We start from the raw sequence: 18944 nt of genomic DNA, 5'->3' as shown, positions 1-18944 counted from the left end.
TTTGAACAAAAAAAAAAAGAGAATGAAAATAGGCAGCTAAGAAATCAAATTAGGGTGAGATGAAGGTGTAGATTTGGGGACTAGCACTAATTCGTTTGATATTCAGAAATACCTTTACTAGCATTTTTTGCACTTATTAATACAGTCAATCAAATTAACTCCTGTGTCCAAAGGCAGCATGTTGTGATAAGTAGAAACCTGGGAGCCAAGAAGACCTGGGTTCAGGCTCTGCGACTATGGGCAGGTCTTTTGCTTTCTGAGAGAAATGTGGAAATGACATTAATACCAACTTGAAACAGAAAACGAGGAATAGTGAACTGCATTGTGCCCAACATAAGGGTAGTTAGAATGTTACAAACCCTTTTTAATTGAATGTAATTGAAATTATCCATTTTACACCTCAAAGAACGTAGAGGCAGAACAGATCAGTATGGGTTACAACAGGTAGAGAATGGATTGATAGGATTGAGCTAGCTGCACAGAAGATGGCCCTTCCAAACAGGCAAGACCTCTCAGATGGGCATGAACATAGCATATTCAGGAACTCATTGTAGTCAAGGGCTCTTGTTGGGTTGGTTGTGAAAGAGAAGGTTGGAGAAGAATACAGGGCTTAGAAAACTAGGCAGCAGAGTTTAGATTTGCTGTGGTAGCAAAGAGACAGCCCCAGTGGATTCTTAATGCTATAAGTGATGTTTTAGAAGGATTAGTAGAGTGGCATTTATGGGATGGAGAGATGTCAGGGGAAATATACTAGCAATCTTCAAGTATTTGAAGGGTTATCGTGTGGGAACATTGTTTAGGCTTTTAGCCCCAGAGAACAAGAGCCAGGAGCAGCGTGTGGGAATGAGATAGAAGCAAATAAATGAACGTTGGATGGTAAGCCTTACAGCTACAGCTCCTGCCTTGGGAGGTAGTGAGTTCCCCTCTTCTTAAAAGTCTTTAAGCAGAGGCTTGACCCATTTGTTGGGTATATTATAGCTGGGGATTACTTCTCTGGCATGCATGGACTGGATGACCAATGAAACCCCTTCCAACTTTATAAGTTCTGTGATCTATGAGATATGCCAAGGTCAGAGACCAGAAAGGAGGTGTTTGTAATAGTCTAGCTATAAAGTGATTAACATGGCAGATCAGTGGGACAGAGGAAATTGTGAGTCTGAGAGATGAGGACAAATTTGATTCTAGGGACTAAGAAAGAGGGGAAGTTAATAAAAAAAATACCACTAGTATAGGTTTTACTTAAGATAATGCTTTAAGAATTACAAATTGTAGGGGGCAGCTAGGTGGGCAATGGATAAAGCACCAGCCCTGGATTCAGGAGGACCTGAGTTCAAATCCACCCTCAGACACTTGACACTTACTAGCTGTGTGACCCTGGGCAAGTCACTTAACCCCCATTGCCCGCAAAAAAACAAAAACAAAAAAACTAGAATTACAAATTGCTTTATATACACTATCTCTTGACCCTTATAACATGTCTCTGGGCTTTATAGCTCATTGTTTTTCTTCCTTATTTTACAGACAGATAAACTAAGGCTAAGAGAGCTGACTTGATCTAGGTCATATTTAGTGTTTGACCCACCCAAGTATTCTATCACTAAACCTTGCTGCCCTTTTGGATTGAATATTTTCTTTTGAAGCTCTGGCACCATCTTCTTCATGAAGCCTTTCCTAGTCTCTCTAACTATTGGTGCTTCCCCTCCTTACCTCACACTTAACTACTTTTCTTCTCTGTATGTGTATTTTTTGACTTTATATTTTATGTAGTATATTGTGTGTGTGTGTGTGTGTATATATATATTTCTATCTGCTTGTCTCCTTCATTGGAATGTAAGTAAGCCCATTGTGAGCAGGGAAGGTTTTAATCTTTGTATTTGGCCTCACACAGTGCCTTAATCAATATTTAAGGATTGATTATTATTTCTTTCTTTTTTTCTTTTTTTCCCGTTTTTTGGTGGGGAAGTGAAGGTTAAGTGACTTGCCCAGGGTCACACAGCTAGTAAGTGTCAAGTGTCTGAGGCCAGATTTGAACTCAGGTACTCCTGAATCCAGGGCCAGTGCTTTATCCACTGTGCCACCTAGCTGCCCTGGATTGATTATTATTGACAATAAGGAATGTTTGCCATCATGACTCCTGAACCTGTTGATCCTGTAGAAAATTTTAAACGAATTATCTAAGAAAGATAAGGCACAAATGATAGCTTATTACCTTATTTATTAATTAGTAGGCTACTAGATGTCCCAGTGGGCAGAGTTCTGGAATAAGGAAGGCCTGAGTTCAAATCCAGCCTCTGACACTTAATAGTCATGTGACCCTGGACAAGTCACTTAACCTTTCTCACCTTCAGTATCTTCATGTATAAAATGGAGATAATACGAGCACCTTCTATGCAGGCTCTTGTGAAGTTCAGAGGAGGTAATTTTTGTCAAATAGTTTTTAGACACTTTTTGTCATTGTATGTCCTTTGTTCTTGAAGATATCCGTGACATTGGGGTGATGCCATGACTTGCACTGAATTGAAGTGAGGGAGGGCTGTGCAAAGTCACCAACCTCACTCTCTCCTCCAGAGCCTTCTGGGTCCAGTGGCAAGATAGATACCAGGACGGCTGACAATGGCCCCAGATATTTAAAGCAATGGGGTCAATGACCTGCCCACTGTCACACAGCTAGTAAGTATCTAAGGTCACATTTGAACTCAGGTCCTCCCAACTTCAGGGCCAGTACTCTATCCATTACACCACCTAGCTGCCCCATTGTAGACACTTAAAATACTATATAACTGCTAATTATGTATATAATTTTAGTTGTATCTTAGATTTTAGTTCTTTGAAAATGTCTTCTCTGTGTATCATATCCATGCTAATTCTAGTAGCAAGAAGAGTCAGTTCATCTGTTCTGGACCATGCTGGATAATAAACTTGCTGTCCTTTCTGGGGTTTGGTACTATAAAAATTTCAGTTAATTACAGAAGTATGAAACAGTACGGCACCCCACTCTATGTATACATCTGGCTGTCAGAGAAAAAAATGAAATGTCTTAAGTAGGAAATAAATTTTGATGGATGAAGATCAAGGCATTTTCTTTTGGCCAAAGAACAAAAAGAAAAAGAAAAAAAAAGACGCACCAGCAGAAGAAAACCTTGTCATTACTTAGAAAAAGGAAGAATGTACCAAAGTCTTATTTCCTAAGAAGAGAAAGTAATAGAAGCATGAAACTTCTCTTCTTAATTTCCTAAGTTATAATGGCTTGTCTTGAAAGTATTAAAAGTATTTCAATAATTTTCAGACACTTAACATTTGAGTATTAGGCTTGTTTATGGAAAGACTTTAAATGGAATGTACAAGTCCCTTTAACTGGGAAGCAATTTGAAAACATTTTTTGAAAGAACGTTTTAGGCAAATAATGACTTGTGACTTTCATTTGCTGGCTTTCATTTGAGGATTGCACATTTGCCTCTTTGGGAGCAGATTTTTGGCAAATAGTATGGGGAGCTGTGTGTGGAAATTGGGGCTCTTGTGCTCTGAGGCCACAGCTTTCGGAAAGCTCTTTGGTGATTAACACAAGTAAATAGTTGTCCATTTATGCTTCATTACTGAATATTAGTCATACAGTAAATAACGTCACACTGGCAGTTTCCCCAGAGCACAGTAGATACTTATGTACAGTTTAGGGAGATGCTAAAAAAAGCAATGTTGGCACTTTTTTGTGAAGAGAAAAAGAAAAAAAAAGGACTTGAAATTATAGCAGATAAGGTTGACAGGATGTCATATCAACTTAAGTGGGTTTCTCCTAAAATTGATCCTTAAGGAAAAAGGAAATATTCTAAGTACTCCATTATTACTGCTGAAATTGAGTTTTTCCTCCTATTTAAATTTTAGTCATTTTGACTATATTTCCAGTAAGGTCCCATGTCATCTGAGTTCCAGAGAATGTCTATCCTAGCACTGATGTTAGCTATTCTGCCACACTGCCTCTACCTATATCTTCTGTCTCTCTTTCTCATGCTAATGGATTTCATAGGATCACAGATTAAGAGCCAGAAGGGGCCAGAGAGGTCATCAGCTTCCTCATTTTACAGTTGATGAAATTGGGCCAAGAGTGGCTGAATGAATGACCTGCCCAGGGCCACCCAGTTAGTAAGGAATGGAGGTGGGAACTGAGTTGGGTCTTTTGTTTCAAAGCCAGTGTTCTTTTCACTGTACCACAAGGTCTCTCTACTACTAAAGATCTATATTTGAAATAAAGGGAAGCACAGTGTGGTTGATGGAAACATAACATTCACAACTCTGGAAATTGCCCTGAAATTTTCATCTAGATCAACAAAGTAGGTAGAAAGACTCAATATGGTAAATAAGTAAGCCTATTTCTGAAAATGAGTAGATACTATATCATGTGTGTATGTACACACACCACAACACACACACACACACACACACTGTCCCAAAAGTATTACTGCAGTTATATAAGGCTTTTGAGCCACCGTGTGTGTATGTACATACTTCTTGTGCGTGTGTGTGAGACAATTGGGGTTAAGTGACTTGCCAGAGCCACACAGTTAGTAAGTGTCAAGTGTCTGAGGTTAGATTTGAACTCAGCTCTCCTTGAATCCAGGGCCGGTGCTTTATCCACTGCACCACCCTAGCTGCCCAAATACCATTGCTTTGATTATAAAATTCAAATTCATTTACAAGTGTGAAGTAGAAGATTTTGTCATCTGGTATTTGAATACTCATGATACAACTAACATCTTGTTGGATTATGCTGAGTATGCCTCTCTGTAGCTACTATACAATCCATCTAAAAATTACTTCTTTTACACTTGGTGACCACTTCCTTGGCTGTTAGAATTGGAATTGAGAGTGACAATTCAGCCTGTAACGGATGACACCTTTTGATATGTGAAATTGGCAGAATGGCAAATGATGAATGTTTTAGATTCTTTGCTTTTGCTAGAATGAGAACTCTAGGTAGTTGGTGATGGGAGATGAAGTATGACGAATGAGGAAGGGAGAGAAAGCAAGTTTGTCTTTATTTGCAGAGTATAGATATCCAATAAGGCTGTCATGATAGTTTGAATCGAGACTTTAAAAGCCAATGGAGGGGGGTGGGGGGCAGCTAGGTGGCACACTAGCCCTGGGTTCAGGAGGACTTGAGTTCAAATATGGCTTCAAACACTTGACTAGTTGTGTGACCCTGGGCAAGTCACTTAACCCTCATTGCCCTGCAAAAACAAACAAAAAACAAAACAAAAAGCCAATCAAAGCTAATTTATCCTAGAGACAATGGAATGCCACTGGGATTGGTCGAATAGGGGAATCACATGGTTAAATCTGTGCTTAAGGACAATCACTGTGTCATCTATGTGGATGATGGATTGGGGTGGGTTGAGTCTTGAGGCAGGGGGACTGCTTAAGAAACTGTTACAGCCAAGTAGGTGAGAGATGATGAGGTTTTAACTGAGGTGGTAGCTGTGAGTGAAAGGAAGTGAGAGTCCAGTACAAGAGGTGTGAAGGTAGAAACATTAAGATTTGGGGACTGTTTGTATATGTGAGCTGAAGGAGAGGATAATTCCCAGGTTATGAATGTGAGTAAATGCAAAGGCACAGATGTGAGAGATAGAATGTAGCCTACAGTGAATCGCTAGCAAGCCACTTTGAAATAAGACTGGGTAAGCAGGTGGGGACCAGATTGTGGAGGGCTTTAAATGCCAGCTTGAGTTTTTATTTTACTTCAGGAAAAGGTTTTCCTTTCTATGAACTGTTGTATGTAACTGATGGCTCACCTGTCTCATGTGTGAGTGCTAAAAGTGCCTTACCCTTTGAAACATATCTTAAAGCTCGGCCCTTTTTCTGGATATGATAGGAAGGACTCAGTCTCAAGATGGGAGCAAGTAGCCAAAGGTGAGACCATAGTTGGGGGTGAAGCTGTGGAGCCAGTTTTTCCTCTTCTAGTTTACCCTGTTTTCCTGGCTCTGTCCCTGTGACACTTAGCCACCTTCCTTCTTACTGCTCAGCAGACCCCAGAAATGAGGAAGAACTCAGCCTGCTCCCATAAGAAAATGACATCACCCTAAACCCTAGTATCTTTCCCTAATCAATTACTTCATTCATTTAGTTTGCTATGTGCCAATAGCTGTGCTGGGGACAGAGAGGAATATTCAAAGATGCATGCCCTTAAGGAGGTTACAGGCTAGTAGAGGAGTACAGATATAGCTAGAATACAAAAGAGAATGGAATGAGTGCCTAAAGGAGGTAGAAACCACTAGGAATTTCAGAGGAGGGAATGCTCAATCTCTCATAGGAAGGATCCAGGGAGGGTCATCATGAAGAAGTGCCTTGAGATGGAGGTCTCTCACACATCTGTATAGTATGGGTGCTAGAAGGCCTGAAACTCTAGAAATCTATTTACAAATCCTGGAAGTTCAAGGAAGAAATTCAAGCTGCTTCTAAAACCTTTTTTCCTCATCAATAAATACTTCCTTCAGGGAGGTAGCGTTATGTAATGGAAAGATCACTGCAACTTGATGATGGCACCTTGAAAATGGACAACCTTGGTTTGAGACTTGACTGTGACACTCCCGTAACTTCTATGGGCCACATAATTTGTACGTCTCTAGTGCAGAAAAAGGTCTTTGTGTCTCAACTCTCTATTAGACCAACAAACAAGTGCCCCATGAAGGCAGAAGTTGCTTATTTTCTAAATACACTGTCTCTTCCTAGACCTAGTTAGGGGTTTGAACACAGTAGACTTAATAAATGTGTCCTGAACAAATAAATAAATGAACCTGAAATAATGGCCTTACTGTTTATTGCAAGTAAAGCACTTTTAAAAGTCTGAAGACAACAAATAAGGTATTTTTATTATAATGATTTTTAATTTCATTGTTACCATGATGGGTTGATGATTGCATTGTTGTGTGGTATAGATAGCAACCTGTCCATTCCTTCACATCTCGTCCTACTCTTGCCTTTATTTCTCTGTAAATCTTACAAAGGAGGGTCCGACCAATCTATTAGAGGCCTTCCTTTGGATCAATGGTGTCATATAGGAACAGAGGGCTAAACCAGCAGGCCACACGTTGACTTGAAAAAAACCACAAAATAACTATCTATTTCATACTGTGTTTTTGTTAATTCTGTTAAATGCTTCCTAATTATATTTTAATCTGTTGAGCCCCTCTGAGAGTCAGGCATTCTGGGCCCTGGGTTTGGTCCCTCTATTCCAGATCACCTGATAGTATGTGAATATTGGGGAGAACTCAGTGGTTGTCCACTAGTTGTTTTCCCTTGCTCTCACTATGTGTCTGGTTACAACTCCTTTCCTGATCATACATCTCTCTGACGATATCCTTATCTGACTTATAAAACCTGCTCCATTATTTTGGCAGCTGTGTGACAGATTGTAGAGGGGAAAGACTAGAGGCAGATGGGTCTGTTAGAGGGCCAAAGTCTAGGTGAGAAGTGAAGAAAGCTTGAACTGAAATGGTGATGGTGAGTAGACAGATAAAAGAGAGCTATCATCAGTGGGATCAACAGGACATTGGAAATGGGAGGTATAGGAGAGGGGAAGAATCACTCTTGACTGTGAAGGAACAAGGCTGGGAGACTGGGAGGATGTCAGTGCCAATCAAATGATATAGGGAAATTGAAAAGGCAGAGATTCGGGGGGATGGTATTCAGTTTTGGACATGTTGAATATCAAGCATTTTTATTGCTTCAGAAATCTGGTTAGAGAATCCATGCTTCCTTTAGACAAGCTTCTGCTAGCATCTGCAAAACATTACTCATGCTCTGATCAGCTCCCTCGTATCCTGCATTCTTTGCAAGTATTTAGTATCCACTGTCTTAGAAATTATGGCAAAACTGTCATCAGAAAATCTCAGAGACTGAAATAATTATGTTAGAATGAATACACTTGGAATGTGAAAATTTTCTGAGATTCTTTTAACCAGACTTCTTTCAATTAGTTAATTATATAAGGTTAAGGTGAAATAATGAGATTAATCAAGTTCCACATCTTGTGATGATACTTAATACATTAAATTAGTAGCACCCTTTGAAAACTGCTCTCATTACGTTAGAGTTATAGCGACTAGTTCCTTCCTCTTGGTGTGAAGGTTACCCAATTTGGTGATGGAGGAGAGTTTTCTTAAGACAATGGGGCAGCTGGGTGGCACAGTGGATAAAGCACTGGCCCTGGATTCAGGAGTTCCTGAGTTCAAATGCGGTCTCAGACACTTGACCACTTACTAGCTGTGTGACCCTGGGCAAGTCACTTAACCCCCATTGCCCCACCAAAAAACAAAACAAATCCCAAAACACACACAAAAACAAAACAATCAAAAAAAAGCAAAACAAGACAACAGGATCATGGGGACAGTAAAAGAGATTAGGTATTCACATAGGTCTTGACATTTCCCAACCTTACCCCATGCGTACAATAATTTGATAGTGAATGGTAAGTAATATCCATTCCTGCCATGGTCAAATAGGGTAGGAGGCGAGCCACAGAGTGTGCATTGGTGTGTGCATGGGTGTGTGCTTGTGTGTGTATGTGTGTGTGTGTGAAGGAGAGAAAATAAGATGATTCAAGCAAACCCTCTTCCATTTTTCTCTTTTACTCTTGAATAAATAAATGCTTATTATTAATTTAATTTATTTATTTGGTGAGCAATTGGGGTTAAGTGACTTGCCCAGGGTCACACAGCTAGTAATGTCAAGCTCTGAGACCGCAATTGAACTCAGGTACTCGTGATTCCAGGGCCAGTGCTGTATCCACTATGCCACCTAGCTGCCCCAGAAATAAATATAAAAAGCATTTATTAAGTGCTTTCTGTGTGCTAGTACTGAGCTTACTGCTAGTTACAAAAGCCAAAAAAACAAGCTAGTTCTTTTCTTATCCTCAAAGAGCTCCATACATTCCAGTAGTAGAAGAGAGCACACAAAAGGGGGTGAGATCTGGGAAAAGTGTTCAACCTGGGAAGTCACAGGGGTGGGATGCAGAGTCACAAGACTGTTTTCAGAGCAAGAGGTTGATAGGGATGGGGAGTTTCTGGACTGGAACTGGACTGCTGAGTCCAAAGCAGGGTAAAGTGTAGCAGTATAGCATGAAGATGGCCAGAATACATGACAATGGGCCCACTGGTTCATTTGTTTTAAGTTGTGTCCAACTCTTTGTGGCCCCGTTTGTTGTTTTCTTGGCAAAGATACTGGAGTAGTTGGACATTTCTTCTCTCAGCTCATTTTGCAGATGAGGAAACTGAGGCAAACAGGGTTAATTGTCTTGCTAGGGGTCACACAGCTAGTAAGTATCTGAGAATGGGATCTGAACCTTGGGTCCTCCTAAATCAAGTCCTGGCACTTTATTCTTGCTCGCACCACCTCACTGCCCTGATGGTCCAGTGGCGCATAATACTTGGTGGAACTTTACATAGATCAGTTTAGGGCCCAGGGAAGTAGCTGGAAGTGCCAAGTGGCACATAGATAATGGTGAACTTTTCATGAATCAGGAACTTGGGGGCCCTAGGAAATAGCTGGAGTGCCAAGTAGGAGGCAGAGATGGAGTGAAGATAAGCCAATTGCTGATCTCTTGACCATGGAATGAACCAGGAACCTTTGGAAAAATTGGGGAACAAAGGGAATAACTATTTAGAAATAATAAAAAACTTGTTTTTGTTTTTGAAGAATCCCAACTGCCCTGATTAAACTGTGCTGAAGAAAAACCCAGGAAACTCTTATATTTAATGGATTAGCTGTGTTTCTGTGTCATAATTCTCATTCCTTAGTCATCCTATATATTATTGTTCATTTCTTTCCCCTAAAGTGGAATCCAATGCCATTATAGGGTTCTTTTATCACAGGGCTTGTTTGTTGTCTTTCATTCTTTAAAAAAAATTAAATTGGATGCCTTTAAAAAATCCATGTCATTTTTCATAAAGTCTTCTCTGACCTATAGTTGTCTTTCATTCTTGATACACAACAGCCTACCTCCTCTTGAAGTGTTATGGGGTCCCCTCATGGTTTTTAACCATTGGTAACATGCTGCTACTGCCTTGTACTAGTTATCCTTCTGTTTCTTTTGTGGCTACTTCTAATTTAGATTCTTTTGGGGAATCTTGTTCAGGATTCCAAACACATAGCATAAACAGGAAACAATAATATTAAAGAGATGGACCTTTGTGATGAGTAGTAACTGTGTATTTTACAATTCTAAATGTGGGTTCTAATCTGTTCCCCTAGTTTTTTGGGGGAAACTGGCTAAAATCAAGATAAACGGGTTTAGGTATTTAAGGGTTTATTAAAAGATAATAAAAGAAAGAGAAAGATTGAGAACAGATTTCTTATAGCATGGAAAATCCTAGCTTTCCGAAACTCCACCTGAAGTCCTCTGCACCAAACCAATGTCTCGCACTAAAAGAGGAGAAAGCTCTCTGCCAGTTTTGGCTTCCTATTGTGCGTTCTCCTCCCAGAAATGGGGCTCCTCAAGTTGATGGCATGGTAGGTTTGATAGACAGTACCCGCAAGCAAATGACACTTCCTGATGCCTCCACTTCTGATGCCAAGGACCTGGCTGCATGGCTTGTCCTCAGATGCCTTCTCCTCATGGCGGAGCTTTCCTACAGTAACTCACCAGTAGATGGTGTCATTCCAATCATACACAAGTAATTTGAGATCATAGAAAACCATTTGTAATTTCCCAAGTGTGATTCCATCTTGATCTATACTCCCCACTCTGGTATCTATCACTGCATTGGCTGTCTCAAGCACCTGTCAAGATGGTCTAAGTTAATGATTAATTCACCTGCTGATGTCATTGCCTGAAGCTAAGCCTGTCTTTTGTTTCATCCACATTGTTTTGCAAGAATGGATGTTTACATCAGTCTTTCTGCATGGCTCTGGATTTCATTTATGAGGCACCACATGTTGTGGGGGCTTAATAAAGTTATTATAGTGCATCTGGAGGAGTATTTGGATAATTCCACCATCAGTAGGAAAAAACTTGTATTAGGAAAAAAGGCATATTAAAAAAAAGAAAAATGAAGAGTGATAGGTGAAGACAGTAAAACCCTAGTGTCACACCATCTTTGTTACCTAGCAACTTCATCTTGGTGCCTCATATTTTTGGAATAGTCTTATCAGAAACAACATAAATACATGCACTTCAGTCTGAGCATTCATGCAGTCCTTGTTTCACTGAAGTCTACAACATGAAACAGTTCACTCAGGTTGAGCCATCAGTGGTTAACATTCTGGAGGGTCAAAGGAGCAGTTAGGTCCTTATCCTGGCTCCACTTCACCCTTAGGAATCAATTATTTTGGGGATTAGAGGAGGATATTGTGGCCTTGACCATTGTGCGCTTGATGCCCTTCTTCTTGTCCCTCTACCCTAAATATAGCCTAGGGAAAACCCTAGGTATGGCACATAGAACGTACAACATAAATGCTTTTATTGTTTTGTATTATTATGGTGAATAAATGAAAAATTTTAAAGTACTTCAAGTATTGGATATACAAATAAAAAAAAAATGAGATAGTTCCAGAGCTACATGATTGAGGAAGGCAGTTTATGAAGAAGAGTTCAGCTGCAAGGCCGGGTAGAACAGACAGAATCCGAGGTCACGGAGAACGGCCGTTAGCAGCAAGGCCCAGGGATCCTTTGGATGCACCACGAGGTCAAATGACTCTGTCTAGGGATCTGGAAGGTGTGGCAGAAGTATATTGACCTGATGGCTATGGCCTGGCTTGTAATTGGTGACTTCCACTTCATCCAGATAGTGTAAACAGATCCTTCTAGAGTTAGGGGAAAGGGGGGAAGGCAAAGGGCTGGGGCGTGGGACTGGCAGTGGACAGAGTCTGGATGGCCTGGGAATCATTGGGGAGGGGTCTGAGGTTAGGAAACCATAATTCAGTTAGCCAAACAGTTCTGTCTGAATTTAGAGTCCATGAAGTACAGATAAATAAACAGGAAGGGTAGATGGAAAAGCAGATTGTGGAGAGACTTAAATGCCAGGCTAAGGATTTTGTATTTTATCCTTTAGGCCCTGGGGAGCCTACTGAAGTTGTTGAGCAAAGAAGTGACTGGTCAAACCTGTGCCTTAGGAAGATTATTTTGGCAGCTCTGTGAAGGATGGATTGGAGAGGGGAGCAGACTGGAAGAAGGGAGACCAATTAGGATGCTATTGCAGTAGTCCAGGTGAGATGTATTGAGGGCTGGAACTAGGGTGGTTGGCTATGTAAATGGAGAGATGGGACAGATGGAATGGGACCAGGTGTTTAATATATACTTATTGATTGCTAGAATTGAGGAGAGAGTAGCTTTTGGAGGGAGGGGGATGAAGATAAAATCAAATAATAAATATTTGAAGTCACAAGGGGTTCAGCTGGGATTAGGTAACTCAATTAACACAATAACTGGCTTCTCCAACAACCTTCCAGTAGTCCCCATGTGAGGATTGATGGGATGGAGATCAAGGGTTACTTAACTCTCTGATCATATTTTGTCTCATCTGTAAAAAGGGGGCAATCATTCCCAATGGCTATTTCACAGAGTGTTGTGAGAGGAAAAAAATGAAGTAGTATGTGAAGTGCTATAATATGTCAGATATTAATATTTATTATAAGAAGATTGAAGAAGTACTTTGGTAAATTCCTGGAACTGAACACCTTTATTTTCATGTCTTCGAATGAGGAGTTTGGAGGTAGGTGATGGCTCAGTGATAGAGTACTGAGCCTGGAGTCAGGAAGACCTGAGTTCAGATCTATCCTGTTTGACCTTGAGCAAGTCTTGATCTCTGATAGCCTGAGAGAATGGATCTACTGGATCCATTGGAGAAGGATATAGGAAACCACTCTAGTGTCTTTGCCAAGAAAACCCCAAATGGGGTCACTAAGGGTTGGACAGAACTGAAAAAAAAGTAATGAACAATAACAAAAACAAGATTAGAAAAGTTAACATTCAGAAGTTTCCCAAGCAAGACGCTTGCCTGCTATGTATCATGATCTAATTGTTTCACCATTAGATCTCAGGTGAAAGGATGTAGTTAGGGTAAGAAAACCTTTAGTTCCCTTGCATGTTAGGAATGAGTTTTTCTCATTTTAATTTCCCAGTTGAATTTAATCAACCATTGAAGAATTATAGTTCATCTCCTTGAGTGCATTGCTATCTCCGATTCCTTAGCACACTCAGTCACTTCTTTTTCTTTATTATTGGAGCTTACCTCCTTCTGCTCAGTTGGTGGCTACTCTGCATCTGGAAGCATCTATTATTTCTAATTGAATTCCCCTTTAGCAATTGGCCCATCTTTATGAAGGAAAACCAAAAAAAGGTACTCCTGTTCCCATTTGGGCAGTCATTTAATTGTACATAAACCTTTGCTTTGTTAAACTGTCTTTCAACAGATACTCTCTTTTTGTTCTGTTACTTCACACATATCAGTGCCTGTTGGGGAGAAGAACAATGTAGACTTAGGCATCATAGAAGTCTTATCTCATAAAACATCTCATCTTTCAAAGAAAAGTAGTTTTGATTTTCTAAGGAGATTTTTCATGTATTTGAAATGTATTTTCTCGCATCTTGGTGGTTTCATTGATTCCCAATGAAAAGTATAAATAGATCAGTTAAGCATTTAAAGATTGCCTTACTTGAAGTGTTAGAGTGGATGTTTGTATCTCTGAAACAGTAAAAAATTACCATATATATATTTTTTTGTGGTAAATTGAAGCTAGATATTTATTGTGATAAGAGCATATTTTTGTTACAGTTTGGCGGATAACCTCAAGTTCAAGGAATAGCTCTGTTTAGGGAGGCAACCATGCTTTCTCTTTTTGCTTCCTTGCAGTTAGTTGCATTTGGAGAAATTTCAATACTCTTAAGCAACTTAAGAGCCCAAGTTTTCTAATCAGCAGTTCAGTGGCTTCCTTATTGATTATTTAATTCATAGATATTGGTGTACAATAAAATAGCTGTTGGAAGAAATGAATGACCCTGGTCAAAATTACTTTTTTGTAAAGCATGTTTTGTAGGTCGAGATGGAGAAATCGATTGCCAATTCAGGTTCAGTATTGAGTCATCATAATAGAGTCAGAGAATGCTAGACTCTAAGGGACTTTATCACTGGTCCATACAGCCTCTCAGTAAACAGTAAAATTACTATTTAAAAAATATATACAAAAGAACAATTTGTGGTAAACAAATGTAATAGAATATTACTATGCTGTAACTAAACTGTGCGGGTCTAATAAAAACACAGTCCTTGTAATGAGTGTAATAAAACCAAACAAATTCCCATAATGGCTGTGTCTGAAACTGTATATCTTACTTTGCCTCGAGTCTATTCCATCTCTGTCAGGAACTGGGTAACATAGTTCATCAACATCTAGTACTCTGGTATCATAGTTGGTTATGACATGATCAGAGTTCTTACTTCTTTCAAGTTGTTGTTTTTCCTTGTTATTGTACCAATTCTCTTGGTTCTAATTCATTTTGCTCTGCATCAGTTCATATAGGTTTTCCTGAATTTCTGAAACTATCCCTTTTGTTATTTGGCATATGTATCTGTAAAATGAGGGGGTTGAATTAAATGGACCCCCAACGGCCAGCTATGATCTATGATTGTGTGATCAAGACCACAGCTCACTGAGATAACTGAGTGATTGTGAAAAACAGTCCCCAATCCTAATTTGAACTGCAAGACAGCAATGGGCTTAGCGAAATGAGCAAAGAAGGCAGATAGAACACTTTCACACACCCCTCTATCCCACAAAATTCATGACACCAGACTGGAATGTTGGGCCAAATCTAATAAGATGAAATTTAATGGGGATGGGTGCCAAATTCTTATACTTGCCATTCAGGAAATCAGCTTTACAAGTACGAGATACAAATCAACAAGTATTTATTATGGGGGAAGTGTGAAGTTTGGTTAGTGGGGAGGGGAAAACCTAAGGTTTCAGTGGACTGCAAACAACATACGAGTCAATAGTGTAACATGGCATGCCATAAGAGCCGTATTGACCTAGGCTGCAACCCAGAGAAACTGTCTGCAAAGGGAGATGGTAGTACCCTAACTCGGCTCTGGTCAGAACATATCTGGTCCGTTGTGTTTAGTTCTGATCATTGCATTTTAGGAAGGAATCTGACAATTTGAGATTCCATGATGTTCTTCTTTCATCTCCCTTTCTGCCTCTTCCTCTTCCTCCCTTTTCCGATTTATAACTTGGAATTACCTTCTTTTGCACTAGATGTCATTGAGCACAAATTTAAGGCTTTCGGTTTTCAAATTAATTAGGTGGGGGAAAAAATCTTCCCTTTTGGGTAGATGTGGTTGTGTGTGTGTGTGTGTGTGTGTTTGTGCACACACACATATTCATGTAACTCAGCAAATTTTAAAAAATATTGCTCTAACTTTGATGACCTACCATTAAATTTTTACCAGAATTTTCAGAAGTGGTACCAACCAGCATCAGTTTTTTAACTTTGAAAGAACACTGTGACATGACTATTCAACAGTTTTGCCCTCACAATACCAAGTGCACTATGTGGTTCTTGGCTCACTGAAAAGAATTGAAAGGATACATCTTGGCTGTTGACATTTAAAAGAAAGTAATTCCATTCAACAGTGGGGAGTCATTTTTAAACAACTTCATTAACAGAAACCATTAAAGCAGTAACAGAAACATCTTATTTTTCCTACATTTTCTTCTTTCAATATTTATCTGGAGCCTCCTACATGTCATGTGACACAATCCAAAGCACCGTAGAATATAGGAACGACAAATACACTTTTTCTATTCTGATAGTTTTATGGGTGAGAAAGCAATCTAGGTAAATGCACAAACAATGAGGATACAGGTGTATCCAACATGAGCTTATCACAAATGAAGTAATTTTGTATCAGCATCAATTGTACATTATAACCAAATCCCATTCTAAAGTTCAGAAACTTTGCTTTACCATTATTTGTTCACTTGTAACATCATTGTGCCTGTGGAAGTAACTGCTTCCTGTTACTTTTTTTTCCCCCCAGCATCAGGTTTTTGCAGAACCATTTGTGATGTTCGGCAAGGTATACCTATACATGTTAGACTTTGATAAAGGTTTAAGAAAATGACAGAAAAAAAGAAAACGACAGGAGCAAGCCATGAGAAATTCAGAAAATGAGATATTATTGTTATTAGCTTCACTGATTCACTTCAAAGGGAGTGGGGAGCCCTAACATTTTTCTAGTCTATGAAGAAAGAAGAAAAGGTGAAAACTAGTCTTTTATGTTTACCTGATAAATATTTTTTTAAATATAGAAAATACTTGTAATGAAAAGTTAACCCCAAATTCAAAGGTATACTTACTGTGGATTTGTTATTAAAAATCCAGCATGGATACTTTTGCTTTTAGTTGAGAGAGCAAAAACTAACCCCTGGGAGGGATCTGGCAAGGCTTCCCTGGGGGTTATGGTGGGAAGTGGTTCACCTGATCTACTCTTAAGAGCAGAAGAGGGGAGAAGTCATTTGTGGGGTGTGAGATTGTTAACCTTGTGCAAAGCACAGGTTGGAGAAAGGATGCTAAGTTCCAGAAATAGCTAGGAGACCCGTTTGGCTAGAATATAGAGTGTATGAAAAGGGGAGTAGTAGCATTAAATGAGTCTGGAAAGGTAAGCTAGAACCAAATTGTACATGCCTTTAAACACAAGAAGACAGATGTTTTTATCCTAGAAGGCAATAGGGAGCCCCCTGAGATTTCTGAGTAAGGGAGTGGTGTGAATAGAATTTGGCACTAGGTATCTTTTCCCTTGAGTACCATAGAAACCATTAATTCAACTCCTTCATTTTATACATTATGGAAACTGAGACCCAGAGATTAAGTAATTGAGGCTACACAATAGTATGGTACAGGAGAATGGGTACTGGATTTGAAACAGAGGATCTGGGTTCTAATATACCTGGTATTGGATTATGGCAAATGTTAGCTAGGATGATGATGTTGGTGGTGGTGGTGGTGTCATTGTCTCCTTAATGTCTAGATTCCTCATTTTGTACATGAATAAACTGAGACCCAGAGAGGTTAGGAAGTGAAAGATGCAGGACACCAGGTTATGTCTTTTGAACTCCAAATGGAATGCTCATTTTATTCTATCATATTGCCTCTTAGGAACTAACTCAGGAGTTGACAAGGCACTGCTCTCTCCCTTCCTCCTTCTAGAGATAACCTGCTCTAACTCTTCCAGGTTCAAGAATAATTAGCCTAGAGTGGGAGAGAGAAGTCAATGCTTTATTTCATTTTTGGATGAAAACTCTTCTACCCAGACCCATATATTGAGAAGGCACTTCAGAACTCCAAAAGGCAGGAAAAGCCATTGTTTTGGGGGCAGGGGGGTTGTCTTCCTAAAAATGGATTTGAAACCAAAGATGATTCTGTTCTACCTTCTCTGAGAGCCAAACAAAGATGGTCCCTTTAAAAGGATCCCAAGTTATAACAATAACACCAACTTTTAACCTTGCCCCAGTGTCCAGTTTTTGATTCTTTGGCACCTGGCAAGGGGCCATGATTTGTCTTGGAATCAAGAACTTATATAAATAGTTGTATTTAACCTTCCAGGCATTGTGAGGAATCTTTTCAGTGACAAAGGAGCCACATTTTTCTCCTCAAGGCCCCATACTGCTTTGAAAGACATGCCTTAGGGGCAGCTAGGTGACTCAGTGGATAAAGCACCAGCCCTGGATTCAGGAGTACCTGAGTTCAGATCCAACCTTAGACACTTGATACTTACTAGCTGTGTGACCCTGGGCAAGTCACTTAACTCTCATTGCCCCACCAAAACCAAAATATAAATAAATGAAACAAAACCACACACACACACACACACACACAAACCCACACACACACACAAAAAGAATGGCCCTTTTGGAGTTGGTAGTTGAAAGACAATGCAGAATGGGAAGTGGGGGGTGGGAATGATTCAGCCCCTTTCATTCACAGGAAACCTGGATTCAAGTCCACAGTCTGTGGATACTTCCTGGCAGTGGGATGATGGGTAAGGCCCTCAATCTTTCAAGTCTCCATTTGTCTAAAAACGCTTAAGTTGATCAGCAACAGAGGACTTGCTGATCTGCATCTCTGGAATGCGTTTCCCCTACTGATGAAATCATAGGTGTGGTCAGAAAAAACAGTTGTGTTTATAGACAAATTAGGAATTTGTCAAACCTCTTACATAGAATTCCAGAGTCATTTGCCATATCAACAACCTCTTGGTCTTTGACAGTCCCTCAGGGAAATTTGGTAGAATCTTCATGAATTAGTGTGGGCTTGAATTTTTTCAGGGAAATAAGAGTTTCTGGGGGGGGGGAAAAAGAATTATAATCTGGGCCCGGGGGGCAGGGGGTGAGGATGGAACTAATTTGGCCCCAACTTGATCTGTCTGGGTTCATATTTCATCTTCTTTATGGTATGTGTCATTGAAGATAGGTTAATTTGTAGCCTCTTAAGAAGGAGGGTAATGTAGCTTAGTGGAAAGGATATTTGACCTGGATTTAGGATGGCCTGAGTTCAAATCTTGCCTCCAGTATTTGCTGCTTATGGGACACAGACAAGTTATTGAAATTGCCCTGCCTCAGTTTCCTCCTCAGTAAAATGGGAATAATGATAGCACCTACCTCACTGGGTGGCTGTTACTCAGATAGAATGGAATGGAATGGGAAATGCATTAAGTACTTAACTGTCTGCTGAACACTTTGCTAAACTCTTGGGGGTACAAATACAAAAATGAGACAGACTCCGCCGTTAATACTATTGGGAGAGATAGCACACAAAGGAGAGGTCAGCTTAATATGAGGCAAGCAGAAGGAAATGTCAAGTGAACTTTAGGGTCTGGAGGGAAGTGCAACAGGGGAAATGTAAGGCCTATACCACCTGGCCAGGAAGGGAGTACAGTGAGCCTCTTGGCATATCTTAA

The 18944-nt window shown here is 39.9% G+C and overlaps 1 protein-coding gene across 3 annotated transcripts in view; it reads left to right on the top strand.

Moving 5' to 3' along the window:
• The window catches only part of GRB10 (growth factor receptor bound protein 10), a 278346-nt gene that overhangs the window by 97106 nt on the left and 162296 nt on the right, over positions 1-18944 (top strand). Inside the window, exon 4 of one of the 3 annotated variants that reach the window (XM_043971134.1) lies at positions 12039-12193. The exons of the other annotated variants lie outside the window; for them this stretch is intronic. The gene's annotated coding sequence lies outside the window, so the exon portion shown is untranslated. The remainder of the gene's footprint in view (positions 1-12038; positions 12194-18944) is intronic. 3 annotated transcript variants of the gene reach the window in all.

The sequence above is a fragment of the Dromiciops gliroides genome, chromosome 1 (assembly GCF_019393635.1).
Source record: "Dromiciops gliroides isolate mDroGli1 chromosome 1, mDroGli1.pri, whole genome shotgun sequence".
Taxonomy (NCBI): domain Eukaryota; kingdom Metazoa; phylum Chordata; class Mammalia; order Microbiotheria; family Microbiotheriidae; genus Dromiciops; species Dromiciops gliroides.
This window is presented reverse-complemented; position numbering and strand designations above follow the sequence as displayed.